Source organism: Pinus tabuliformis, chromosome 7 (genome assembly GCF_031772625.1).
Source record: "Pinus tabuliformis cultivar Carrire ecotype Pingquan chromosome 7, CPIR1, whole genome shotgun sequence".
Lineage (NCBI taxonomy): Eukaryota > Viridiplantae > Streptophyta > Pinopsida > Pinales > Pinaceae > Pinus > Pinus tabuliformis.
In genome coordinates this window covers 252,415,070-252,428,687 of record NC_142293.1, presented here as the reverse complement: position 1 = coordinate 252,428,687, position 13,618 = coordinate 252,415,070, and positions in this window count along the sequence as shown.

Here is a 13,618-nt window from a genome sequence, read left to right as displayed (position 1 = left end):
AACCGGTTCGGAGAGTCTTACTCTCCAAACATCTGTCGCTGCTGATTTCTCACCTTCTTCGACACCAGAAATATTTTACGGACCTGATGGTCTTCCCCTTCCACCTGGTCTGATTGCAATAGAAGAAATTATAGAAGATCCTCAAACAAGTACTCCAACGCACTTTGGAGTTGGGATCACTCTATATCCTTCGACATCAGAAGTTAGTCTACCACCAGCTGAAGTCCCTGTAGAATCGCTAGGTAATCTTTTGGATAGACTACAAATGTCTGAACAACCGTCAACATCTCTGACACAGCGACGGCAGAAATCCCTGCTGTAACTCCAACAATGTTCGTCGGCATACCATCTGTCCCGACTAGCTCTCAACCGCTAGAAGGAGCCCATTCAGGGGCTATTTCGACAGTCTGGTCCGTTCCTGTTTTTTCATCCGGAAAAATATCCAGAAACTCTTATGTTGAATCTCAACAAATTGATCCATTTGGAGGTCAATTTGGGCAGTTCGGTCCCCAAGGGCAAACAATTCCCTTGAGTTCTAGATTACCACCATATGGGGGGCAGTATGCCCTTTCATTATCCCCTTCGGGAGGATATCCATACGGGAGTTCACAACAACATTCAGGTTATACTGGAATTACCTCAAGTGGTTGGGTACCTATAGTACCTCAACAACCAAGAGTTGTGTATTCGATGCAACAATGTGTACCTATGTCAAACATCCCGACTACGCCGGCTATTGTGACGGTGTCGCAAGTTCAAGCGCTTCCTGTTGTATGCCAACCTCAGGTTTCTCAGGTTGTAAGGCAACAGCCCCTTGACCCTGTGACTCAACCACAATCGTCGACTAGTGGGGTGACACAGGTCCAGACGGGTACAATTACCCCTCACCTTGGTCAAACGGTTAGTATCGGGCAACAACACGTGGCCTCACAACCATGGCTGGTGCAATACCAACAACCGCAACCCCAACAAGTATACCAAGGTTCTGAGCAGTAAATATTTGCGAACAGTGGACAGCCGTACATTCAAAACGGTCAAAATCAACCATTTTACAATGGTCAAGTCCACCAACCTTACCAAACATACTAGCATCAAATGCATTATGCCGGTATGCAAAGACCAACTGTTCAGGTGATTCCATCGTATCCTGGGTATGCTTCACCTAACCTGAATCAACCGTTACCATTCGTGGCAACTTTAGAGTTACTTGATTTAAACCGGTTAACAAACAATCCAATTGCTTACGCCCCTTGGTGGCCAGCGATTCCGCATAAACTTCCATCAGATATTCCTAAATTTAATGGAAATCCGGGTGAAGATCCATCAAATCACGTCATGACCTTTCATCTATGGTGTTCATCAAACACCCTAAATGATGACTCGATAAGACTTCGCCTCTTTTATAGGACGTTAACGGGTCTAGCGGCAAAATGGTACATTGAATTGCCTAGAGCTTCGTTCGACAACTTCAGTACCTTAGCCACAACCTTTTTAACCCCTTTTCAATTACCAATAAGGTATGAAACGGGAATAGAACTTCTTACCAACTTGAAACAGACAACAACCACTCACATATCTGATGATATACATGAGTGGCGACGTCGTCGTAGGATGGTAAAATCGTACGTTCCCAATCAGCTATTAGCTAAATGGTTCATCAAGTCATTACTGCCTTCCATCACGGAAGATGTGGCAAAGGGGGGAGTCGTAACGGAAGAGCAAGTGATCGCTCGTGCACAATATCTGGAATTGATTTACACTCAGTCCAGCACGCTCTACGACAAAATACCTGACGCCCCTAGACCGGAATTCTCAATTCCTCCTCCTCCTAAATCGAACAATGACTCTCATGCCAGCGATGGCGTGATTGGTACGACAGACATGAAATCGACAAAGGCCACATCCAAGAAGGCCCGTAAGATTTCAGGTCAAAATGCAAAAGACGAACTTCTTGCTTCGGAAGTAAATGCCGTTTCGACAGATAAGGGAAAAGAAACCAAACAACCAGGAAGCAAGAAGAAAGGCAAAGGGAAGAAGAAGAAACAGGATGAATCATCACCTGAAAAATCTTCTTCAAATCCTCCTGGAAATAGGAAACCAAAAAGTATATGCTATATATGCGATGAGGATCACTGGACCTCAGAATGTCCGTACAAAGCTAAGCTTAAGAAATTCTTCAAGAATTCAAAAACCTCAGCAGTGTTGACTGATCCTTTTCCAAATCCAGGAACAAATCTGGTTGAAAGTGGAAATGCTTCCCCATCTCAAGTGTTAATGTTGTCGATTTCAAAACAGCAGAATGATGCTTTGATTTCGACAAGGAACAAAGATTACGGGAATCCGCAGCTGTCGAACAACAAGGATAAAGATCAACCAAGTAGTTCGACAACAACTTTGACAGAAGTTGTACCACCCACCATCCCTGAATTGACAATAAAACCGCCGAAGGGAGTAGTACACAAGTCGATGTTTAATCCCCGTGCTAGAGCGGCATAGCATTATAACATAGTGGAAGATTTGGCCCAATCGCCATCCGCTATGTCGACTCTTGAAGTACTAAAAAATTGCCCATCCCAAAGGCAGGCTTTATTATCGACCATTGGTGGGATTGATCCAAAGGATTCCAATCTTGTATCCTTCGACCACAAAGGATACGATCCTCAGTTACCGGCTCAACTAGCTTTCCTTGTTCAAGTGAAAGCCCTCAACAAAACTGTTCATCGAACAATTATTGATGAGGGGTCATCTACATGTATTATGTCAATGAGTTGCTGGAAAACTTTAGGATCTCCAACCTTGTCGCGATCTGCGACGACATTAAAAACATTCGACAGAAGGACATATACCCCATATGGTAACCTAAATAACTTGAAAGTTGAACTAGGAGGGAAAACAGTAGAAATAGATGTTGAAGTCATCGATGGGAATCTTGATTACAACATCCTACTGGGACGACAATGGATATATGCCATGGCAGCTGTTGTGTTGACCTATTTTAGAAAGATTGCACTTCCCTTTCAAGGAGGGATTACAATCGTCGATCAGCAAAACTTCCTCCCCAATGGTTCTCAAGTTACAGGAAGCATTCCCATGATCCATGGAAGCCCCCATTCACTTCAGAATATCGGAGTAGGCCTACTAAAAGATCCTATACTAATGGGAACTTTCGCTCTTCCACCTCCAATTGATCTGGTGGAAGTAGCATCGATAGGAACCTGCAACATGATATCTTCTACAAAGATATTAGAAAACGGTATCAACATGGATCATGCAATGGTTTTGCCCCCAAGCCCAATGGAAATATTATAGCAATCAATTTTCCTAGCATGGGGGGCAAATCCAAATCAACGCTCATCAAGTGTTTGGATAGATAGGTCTAGAGAATATGGTACTCCTTCAGATCCTTGGTCACGAGTGCATGTCACCGACGAAGGAATTCTCCAAGCTATGGTAATTGAAGGAGCACCATGGAATGATTCCCACCATCGTTCTCTTCTTTCGGATTGTGAAGAAGATACTCAAAATGACCTTTACCATCCTTCAGTAGTTGATTTTCTGTCAAATACCGTAAATATGGTGGATTCAGAGCGAAACTTGTCCAACATTGAAGAGACTATAGCCATAAATATCTCGACCAAAACAGATGTTGTAGAGAATATTTATGTCGGCAAATGTTGTTCTCATTCAGAGCGGGAAATATATAACGCTCTTTTTCGCAAATTCAGAGATGTCTTTGCTTGGTCATATAGTGAAATGCCAGGCATCGACTTGAGTATTATTGAACACGAAATTAAGATGTATCCAGATGTCAAACCAGTACGACAACGGCTAAGGCAGGTGCACCCCAAGAAAGTCGCTGCCATTAAGGCAGAAGTTAAAAAACTTCTCCATGCTGGTTTCATCTACCCGGTTCCTCTAACCGATTGGGTATCGAATATTGTCCCTGTTATGAAAAAACAGGGGACAATTAGAGTGTGCGTCGATTATAGGGATGTAAATCAAGCTTGTCCAAAAGACAACTACCCTACACCCTTCATTGACCAGATAATTGATGAATGCGCCGGATGCGAAATATTTTCATTCATGGATGGATTCTCCGGATATAATCAAATAAATATCCGCCCACAGGACCAGTCAAAGACTGCATTTATTTGTCCATGGGGCACATTCGCATATCGAAAATTACCCTTTGGTTTAAAGAATGCAGGGGCGACGTTTCAGAGGGCAATGAATTATGCCTTCCATGACATCAAAAACATCATTCAACCATACCTCGACGACCTTCCGGCTCATTCGCGAAAGCGGACTGATCATCCGCAGCATTTAAGAGCGATATTTCTATGTTGCCGACACTACAAGATATGACTCAATCCGCACAAATGTGTATTTTGCGTCAGCTCTGGTCGTTTACTTGGCTTTGTAGTCTCCAAGGATGGGATTTGTCTCGACCCGTGTAAGGTCCAAGCAATCATAAATTTGCCTCCACCTTCGAATTTGCTTCAGATTCAGAAACTCCAAGGGAAAGCAAACTTTCTGAGGAGGTTCATTCCAAATTACGCTGAACTTGCTAAAGGTTATACTCGTCTCTTGAGAAAGGAAGTACCCTTTGTCTGGGATCAGGTTGCGCAAGCTTCCTTTGATGCTTTAAAATTCCCTAATGAAAGCATCATTAATGTACGCCCCTGATTATCAAAGAGATTTTAACCTGTATCTGGCTGCAGCAGATACGACCATCGCAATGGTTTTAGTTCAAGAAGTCGATGGAATTGAACATCCTATTTATTATTTAAGTAAAAACTTAAATGATATAGAGAGAAAATATTCTTATGTTGAAAAACTAGCGCTTGCAGCTATTCAAGCGATTCAAAGTTTTCGACACTATGTCCTCTTTCGGAAAACTACCATTCTGTCAGATTGCAACCCCATGACTTATATATTGTCGCGACAGTTGCTGGGGGCAAATATTCAAAATCGATAGCAATCCTTCAAGATTTTGATCTGGAATTTGTAAAATCCAAGTCAAAGAAAGCTCTAGTTTTCGCAGAATTATTATGCGATCTCCCATCGTCGTCCAACGATGAAACATCCGAAGAATCAATCGTGGATGAAAGTTTGTTTCTGATATCTACAAGCAATGAGTGGTATGGGGATATAATCATTTATCTCCAAACCCAAAAATTTAGGCCAAACACCTCCCACTCTGAACAAAAACGTATACGATACCAAGCAAAAGACTACATGATCGTCGGTGATACACTTTACCGTCGTGGTATTGATACAGTTCTGAGAAGGTGCCTCACCCATGAGGAGGCCGCAAAAGGCCTGAATGAGTGTCATTCAGGCGCATGTGGGGGGCATCAATCTGGATATGCTACAGCACAAAAAATCTTACGAGCAGGATACTTCTGGCCAACAATGTTCAAAGATTGCATAACCACAGTCAGAAGTTGCCATGCTTGTCAAATTTTTGATAGCAAAACCAGAAGAACACCCACACCTCTACAGCCAATAGTTTCTGTTGGGCCATTCGCCAAATGGGGCATCGATTTCATGACATGTAATCCCACCTCGACTTGGGGGCGTCGGTATATCATAGTCGCAGTTGACTATTTTACCAAATGGGCCGAGGCGATGCCTACATTAGTTAATACTGGTGAAACAACTACCCTCTTCTTTTTCAATCATGTAGTCGCCAGATTCGGCGTAGCACAGGCTATATTCACAGATCATGGATCGCATTTCTGCAATCACATGATGGTTGAATTAGCTGCCAAACTATGGTTGTCTCATGACAGCTCTACTCCATATTATCCGCAAGCCAACGGACAAGTTGAAGCGATCAACAAGGTCTTGAAACGCATGCTACAAAGGATGATCGGAGTTCACAAAAGAAGATGGCACCTAATCCTGTACTCAGCTTTGTGGGCTTACCGAACATCGGTAAGGAATGCAACCGGGTTCACACCTTTCCATCTGGTATACGGCCTAGAAGCAGTCTTACCAGTCCAGTGTGAAATCTCGTCTCTCAAACTCACAATTGATCTCCTCCCCGGAACTTCAGAAGAAGAGGATCGTTTCTTGGAATTAATCCAATTGGATGAAACCCATCATGACGCCACTTTGGCTAACAAAGCCCATAAGAAACGAGTCAAGGCGCAGTTCGACAAAAATGTCAAACCCCATGTCTTCTCAGAAGGTGACTTGGTCTTGCTGTACGACCAAGAATCCGACAAATTGGGAGCAGGTAAATTTAAGTCTTTATGGATGGGCCCCTATATTGTTAAGCGGGTGTTAGCAAAAGGAGCCTACGAGTTAATGGATTATGATGGAATTCCACTGGCGCAACCTCGTAATGGGTTGTACCTCAAGCATTACTATGCGTAATAGTAACCAATATGCTTTTGTTATATTTTTGTTTTCACTAAAATGTTTGTTTTGGTCGAATAATCCACCTTTTTACATTCATTGCAGATGTCAAACCTATTGGAGCCATGTGTTGGATATGCCAACAAAGCGAGTCGTAGTTCACGGAACCTGTCCTCCGCAGCCTGGGCCATTTTTGATCCAAGCGGCGAGTTAGTAAGTTTCAAAGGTGTATGTATTGGTCGATCAACGAATAACATCGCTGAGTATAGCACATTGATAGAACTTCTCTCTGATGCCATCACTCATGGTATATGCCGACTGATTGTCAGGCTAGACTCACAACTCGTAATACTACAACTCAATGGTATATATTCCGTCCGAAACCCAGCTATTTATCGCATGTTCCTAAGGGTTAAGATTTTGGAAAGACAATTGAATCTTATTCAATATCAACATATTTCCAGAAACTTAAACACATTGACTGACTCATTAGCAAACTATGTGTTAGATAGACATTTGCAAAATTTATAAAAAGAAACAAATCATCAATGTTTTGCATGTGGATCATATAGCTCAACCAAAATAAAACCCCAAAAATCAAAAATATATATAGCTGTTTATGGTTTACACATAATGTTCTGTAACCAAGACAAAATCGGTCACGCAACCCAAAAACTCAAAATGCTAGGGGGCACCCTAGTCTAGTGATACTCATGATAGCAAGTCACAGCCTGTGCGATCATGCGTAGGAGACGAGTCCATCATCTGGGCACACCAGTAGTATGCCACTTTAACCGCAAAGGTAGCTCGTCAGTCCTCACATCTGGTATACCGAGAGTGAGGCCCTCAACCTGCTCCTACAAAGCTGTGAGAGTCTCGGCCACATCGAGGTCGCGAAGAATAGCCCTTCTGGCGGCCATTCCTACTGGGGCAACATCTGGTACTCTCAGGCGAACTACTGGACAAACAGGACCAACATCTACATGTACACATGAGTTTGGTTAGAGTCTTGACATAATAAAGCACAAGGACATTATAAACAGTAAACAACAATATGGTCAGAGATTTTACCAATAGCGCCCCACTGCTCGCCATCCGGCAGTACTAAATCTGGATCACCCCGGAATTCCATGCCAGCATATGGATACTCGTCATAAACCATCTCCTGACGATCGAACCACCTGAAGAAGGTATCAGAAAATGAAATCTGAGATTGACCAGCGTGCCTAGATATATGGTCAACCCATCTCTGCATACGTGGTTCAGTAGGAGAAGGTAAATCGAGTGCAATGTACTGCGACTGCATCAGTGGTATCTTCTCCAAGGAAAAGGCGGTCAAAATAGAACCATACCCAAAGTTCTTCAACCTCCCGTTCTTTATCTTGGTCAACTGTTCTTTCATCACAAGAAGTACTGCATCGCACCAGTTGAACACCTTCGGTTGGAGGCATTCCAAGGCATGCTGCATATAGGATCGGTTGGCTACATGAAGAGACGCACTACCGGCCATCCTACCAAAAGTAAACAGGATAGTCCTAAGGGACCTGTCAGTGACATCACGGATGATGATCTTGCCATCTTTACTCGGCTGAGATCCTTCTCTGCAATACCGGCAGACATAATCTATCACAGAATCGCCTCCTCGAGCCGAACCTGACAAAGAGATGGGGGCACCCCGCCTCGACAAGCCAGTCAAGAAATGTTGGCATTATGATTCAAGTGTTGTCCTTGATGGCAACTCACTCAGAGGTTGGTACAGGTGCTCAGAGGTTGGTACAGGTGATGGCAACTTAATCAGAAGACAGATCCTAGTACAGCATGCCAAAGAAGTTCATATACGCAGGTTCGTTAAGCCCAAGTCGCGTATACACGCTGGTTGGCTTCATCAAAAGCGCGTGTATGTGGAAAAGTACCTTTGGTCCATGGCGGTTAGTCCTTGGAAGTTGTGCCTATGGTTTCGGACCATTGTGTCTCGACGGGCGTGTCGATCCCTAGTTTTGAAGATTGATGGTATTGTGTTACTATGGTTTTGGCTCTTGGTATTGAGCAAGGCCTAAGGCTATATAAGGAGAAGAAGATCATTAGGCAAAATTATCTTTCGAGAAGGCTTGAATATCTGAAAAAGGAAGAGATCTGACATGCAGGTTCTGGGTTGCTTGATCTAAGCCAAGGAGAGATCACATCGGTTGATGGAAGACTAGATCTAAGGATAAATCGGGATCTAATGGTTTGAAATGCACTATTATGATTGATTATGCGTATTTCTAGATCTGCATACTGTCGCAATATTATGTTCTGGGTCTAACTGATGTCTGGTACAGCTGCAAGTTGAGAGAATTTATTTTTAGATCTGTACGCAGGTTGGCTTAGGTAAAAGCGCGTGTATACGCGGGTTTCACTCATTGAAGTAGCGTATATCTCTTGAAGCTTGATTTTTGGGTTTGCAGTTGGATCTGACTGTTATTGCAGAGTTCTATAGACTGCTCTGTGTTCTGGTATCTGGTGATTGACAGGGTTCAGTGGTTCAGTGATTCAAAGTTTGATAATGCTAGTATTGGTTGTTTTATGCTTCAATGATCTGTTGTGAAAGTTGAATGAATTGGGGTCTACAGATTATAATGTTGTGCTTCAGGAATATCCAGTCTGAAAATGTATCAAAGGTGGTACCTGAAAGAAAGAAGATTGTAGGTCAGCACCTACATACTAGTATCTTAGCTAGTACAAGAGCAAAGGGGGGTTGGAGCTCCCTTCCAAGGAAGTTTGGAGAATGAGAGAAGGTTGTAGCCTTCTGCAGGTTGTAGCCTGCGTACTGGTATAAGGCTACACCAGTACAAAAGGATTGTAAACTGAAGTTTCATATTAAAGAAAGATAGAGACGACTTGCAGCAGGTGGTTTTCACCCACATTTGGTTTCCACCTTATATCTTGGTGTTCATGTGTGTGGCTTTTGATCTGTTCTGTTATACTGCACCTCTTTACTGTTAATGTGGTGAATAATGTCCTGATGCACTTAACTGAAGATTAATCTAACTAAATTATAAGTTTTCTTCTTATACGCGGTTTTATTTAGTAACAGTAGCGTGTACACGCTGGTTCACTTAACTGAAGTAGCGTATATGTTTCTGAGCATTGAAAAAGTTTGATTGATCTGATAATACTGATTCACCCCCCCTCTCAGTATTATTTCCAACAATTGGTATCAGAGCAGGTCCTTCAGAGAAGCTTGATCGCTTGAAGGTAGATCATTCATCATGAGCAACTACGAGAAAGAAGCATCAATCAGGCCACCGATTTTTGATGGGACAAATTTCAATTATTGGAAGGTAAGAGTTACTGCATATCTTCAATCTCTTGGTACAGAAGTTTGGAACATTGTAGAAACAGGCTATGCTTTTCCTTCAGCTACTCCTACAGATCCAGCTGAGAAAAAGCAGTATGAAACAAATGCAAAAGCAGTCAGTACTCTATTAGGAAGTATATCCCAAACAGAATTCATGAAGGTCATGCACTTCAAATCAGCAAAAGAGATATGGGACAAAATGATCACTAGCTATGAAGGAGATGAACAGGTAAAACAAGCTAAACTTCAAACTCTCAGGATTCAATATGAGACTCTCAAGATGTATAATGATGAAAGTGTGGCTAATTATTTTCTTCGGGTAGATGAGATTGTCAATTGTATGAAAAATTTGGGTGAAGAAATAAAAGAGACTATAGTAGTTCAAAAGATTCTAAGATCATTATCCCCCAAGCTTGAATCTAAAGTATCTGCAATAGAAGAAAAGGAAAATCTCCGTGTTCTCACTATGTCTCAGCTACATGGAATTCTAACTGCTTATGAAATGAGAAAGGGAGGCCATCAGACAGAAGGGAAGCTGCTTTTAAGGCATCAGGAAAAGAAGATTACTATGAAGCAAGCCATGTTCCAGAAGAAGAGGAAGAAGAATCAAATTTTGTCAGAAATCTTCAAAGGGGTTCTGGAAGGTTCAGAGGTAAGCTACCTTTCAAATGCTTTGCTTGTGGAAGAGTAGGTCATTATGCTGCAAAATGTCCTTATAAGGATAAAGGAAAAGAACCTGCTAGATGGAACAAGAAACAAAGTGCAAATAAGAAAAGCTACTACACCCATGAAGATAGTGATGGCTTATCAAACAGTGATGAAGATGAACAAGGTAATAAATATAAGCTGTTAATGGCATTTGAAGATGATGATTATGAGGATGCTGTAGATGTGGATAATCTCTATGATGAAATTACTAGACTCAAGAGATGCATAGAAGAAAAGAATGTGATCATTGATACTTTGCAATTTCAAATTGATGAAAAGGAAAAACATCTTGAAAAACTAGAAGGTGAAATTGTTGGTCTCAGAAAAGAAATTGAGAAAACAAAAGCTATCAATCTTAAGTTTGTCAAAGGATCTGAAACTTTGGATGAGATTATCAATGTGCAGCGGTCTCCTCTAAACAAGACAGGTTTGGGCTATAATGGAGAAACCTCTCAAGCATCCACCTCAAAAAGTTATCTTGATGCAGCAAGAAGAAATGAGGAGAAGAACAATGAAGATAATCAGGTAAAGCAGGGACGAATTACAAACAGAAACTATCAGGGACAATCCATCTTAAGGGTGAACAAAAGCCACAACCAGCCACAGGTAAAATCTTCTCAGTTTGGTTCAAGAATAGATGAAAATAGAAATTACAATCAGTTGGCTGGTAGATTCAATAACCGCAGAAGCTTCTTCAATGGACAATGCTTTTCTTGCCATAACTTTGGTCACAAAGCAGCTCAATGTGTTGCATATAAAACAATCATGACTAGGGAAGCTCAAAAACAAAGAAGTATGACAGGGATTACAAAAAGGTCCTATAACAACTTTTCGGTTCTTGAAAATGAAGTTGAATGTTCTATTTGCAATAATTTTGGTCATAAAGATTCTGAATGCAGGAGTAGGTTTCAGGAGAAAAAGGAACAAGCCACAAGCACCAAAACATGGAGAATAAAGGAACCTCAAACAGAAAGATGTGGGATAGCATTTTATGCAGAAGGACAGGAAAATCTATGGTACATTGACAGTGGATGTTCGAAACATATGACAGGTGATAAAGAAAAACTTGAATCTTATTCTACTTTAGAAAAGGGAAAGAAAGTTTCTTTTGGAAATGATACTCCTGCAACTATAAAAGGAAAAGGTATTGCTCCTTTGAAAGAAAAGGTCAAGGCTGGAAATGTTTTGTATGTTGATGGATTGAAGCATAATCTACTAAGTGTCAGCCAGATGTGTGATCAAAAAACCGAGGTTATTTTCAGATCGAATGGATGTCTTGTTCGTGATCTTGATACAGGTAAAACAGTTCTCAAAGGCAAAAGAACTCCAAATAATCTGTACATATTTGAAGAAAGACAACAACAATGCTATCTTAGCAAGGATGAAGAGCACTGGTTATGGCATCGAAGGTTGGGACATCTAAGCTTCTCACAAATAAGGAAAGCATGCAAATATCAGGCAGTTCGCGATCTTCCAGATATTAAAATTCCAGACAACACCATATGCAAATCTTGTTAGTTTGGAAAACAAACCAGAACTAACTTTCCAGAGAAGGAAGGATCAGCTAGCTTGCCTCTTGAGCTAGTCCACACAGATGTATGTGGTCCATTCAGGAAAAGGACACCTCGAGGAGAAGAATATCTGATATTATTCATTGATGATTTCTCAAGGTTTGTTTGGTTAGGGCTTATGAAGCACAAAGATGAAGCATTCGAAAAATTCAAATCCTTCAAAGCATTGGTTGAAAATGAATCAGGACACAAAATTAAGTGCCTCAGATCTGACAGAGGTGGGGAGTTCACCTCAAATCAATTTTTCGATTTCTGTGACGAACATGGGATAAGAAGAGAATTCTCTACAGCTAGAACTCCTCAGCAAAATGGGGTTGTGGAAAGAATGAACAGAACTATCCAACAAATGGCTCGTGCTATGCTCGATGAATCAGGTACTCCTGCAACCTTGTGGGGTGAAGCTGCACATGCTGCTGTTATTATTCTTAACAAAACAAATGTCCGAGTAAACAGCACTCAAACACCTCATGAGCTTTGGAGTGGTAAAACTCCTTCCGTGAAGCACTTCAAAATCTTTGGGAGCAAATGTTATATTAAGAATACTGATGAGCAACTTGGCAAACTTGAACCAAGAGCAGATGAGGGCATTCTTCTTGGTTATTCTCCACATAGCAAAGCATACAAGTGCTACAATAAAAGACTTGGCAGAATTGTTGACAGTATTGATGTAGTGGTTGATGAGAAGGGATATATTCCTAGGCAAGTTCATCATGAAGACATTGAAGAAGATGAAGGCTACTCTCAAAGGCGGAATGATGAAGAAGAAGAACCTCAAGAAGAAGAAGAATCTCAAGAAGAACCAGAGGAGCAGACAAGAATAGAAGAGAAGACTCCATCCAGATATGTTCAAAAGAATCATCCAGAAACTCAGATTGTGGGGCAGAAAGAAGCAGGAGTACAAACAAGAAGGACACTTGCAGAAGCTTCAAGCTATTTGGCATTACTCTCCTCCACTGAACCACAAAATGTGAAAGAGGCATGCAAAGATGAATGTTGGGTCAAAGCAATGGATGAAGAACTTGAGCAAATCGAAAAGAACAACACTTGGGAATTAGTTCCTAGACCAAAAGATAAGAATGTAATAGGAACAAAATGGGTCTTCAAGAATAAATTAAATGAAAATGGAGAAGTAATTAGAAACAAGGCCAGACTTGTTTGTAAAGGGTATGCACAGCAAGAAGGAATAGATTTTGAAGAGACCTTTGCTCCTGTGGCAAGACTTGAGGCCATCCGAATGTTCCTTGCTCTCTCAAGCTTTCAAAACTTCAAGGTATTTCAAATGGACGTGAAATCAACCTTCCTGAATGGAGACTTAGAAGAAGAAGTATATATTGAGCAGCCAGATGGATTCATTCTTGGGAATGATCCAAACCTTGTATGCAGATTGAAAAAGGCTCTCTATGGACTCAAACAGGCTCCAAGGGCTTGGTACTATCGGTTGGACAAATATCTTCACCAACAAGGCTTTTCAAAAGGATCAGCAGATAGCAATCTCTATATAAAAGTTGAAAATAACAAATTGCTAATTCTTGTTGTTTATGTAGATGATATTATTTTTGGTAGTAATGAAGAGACTATGAGTCAAAACTTTGCCTTGGTTATGCAGAAAGAATTCGAAATGTCACTTCTTGGA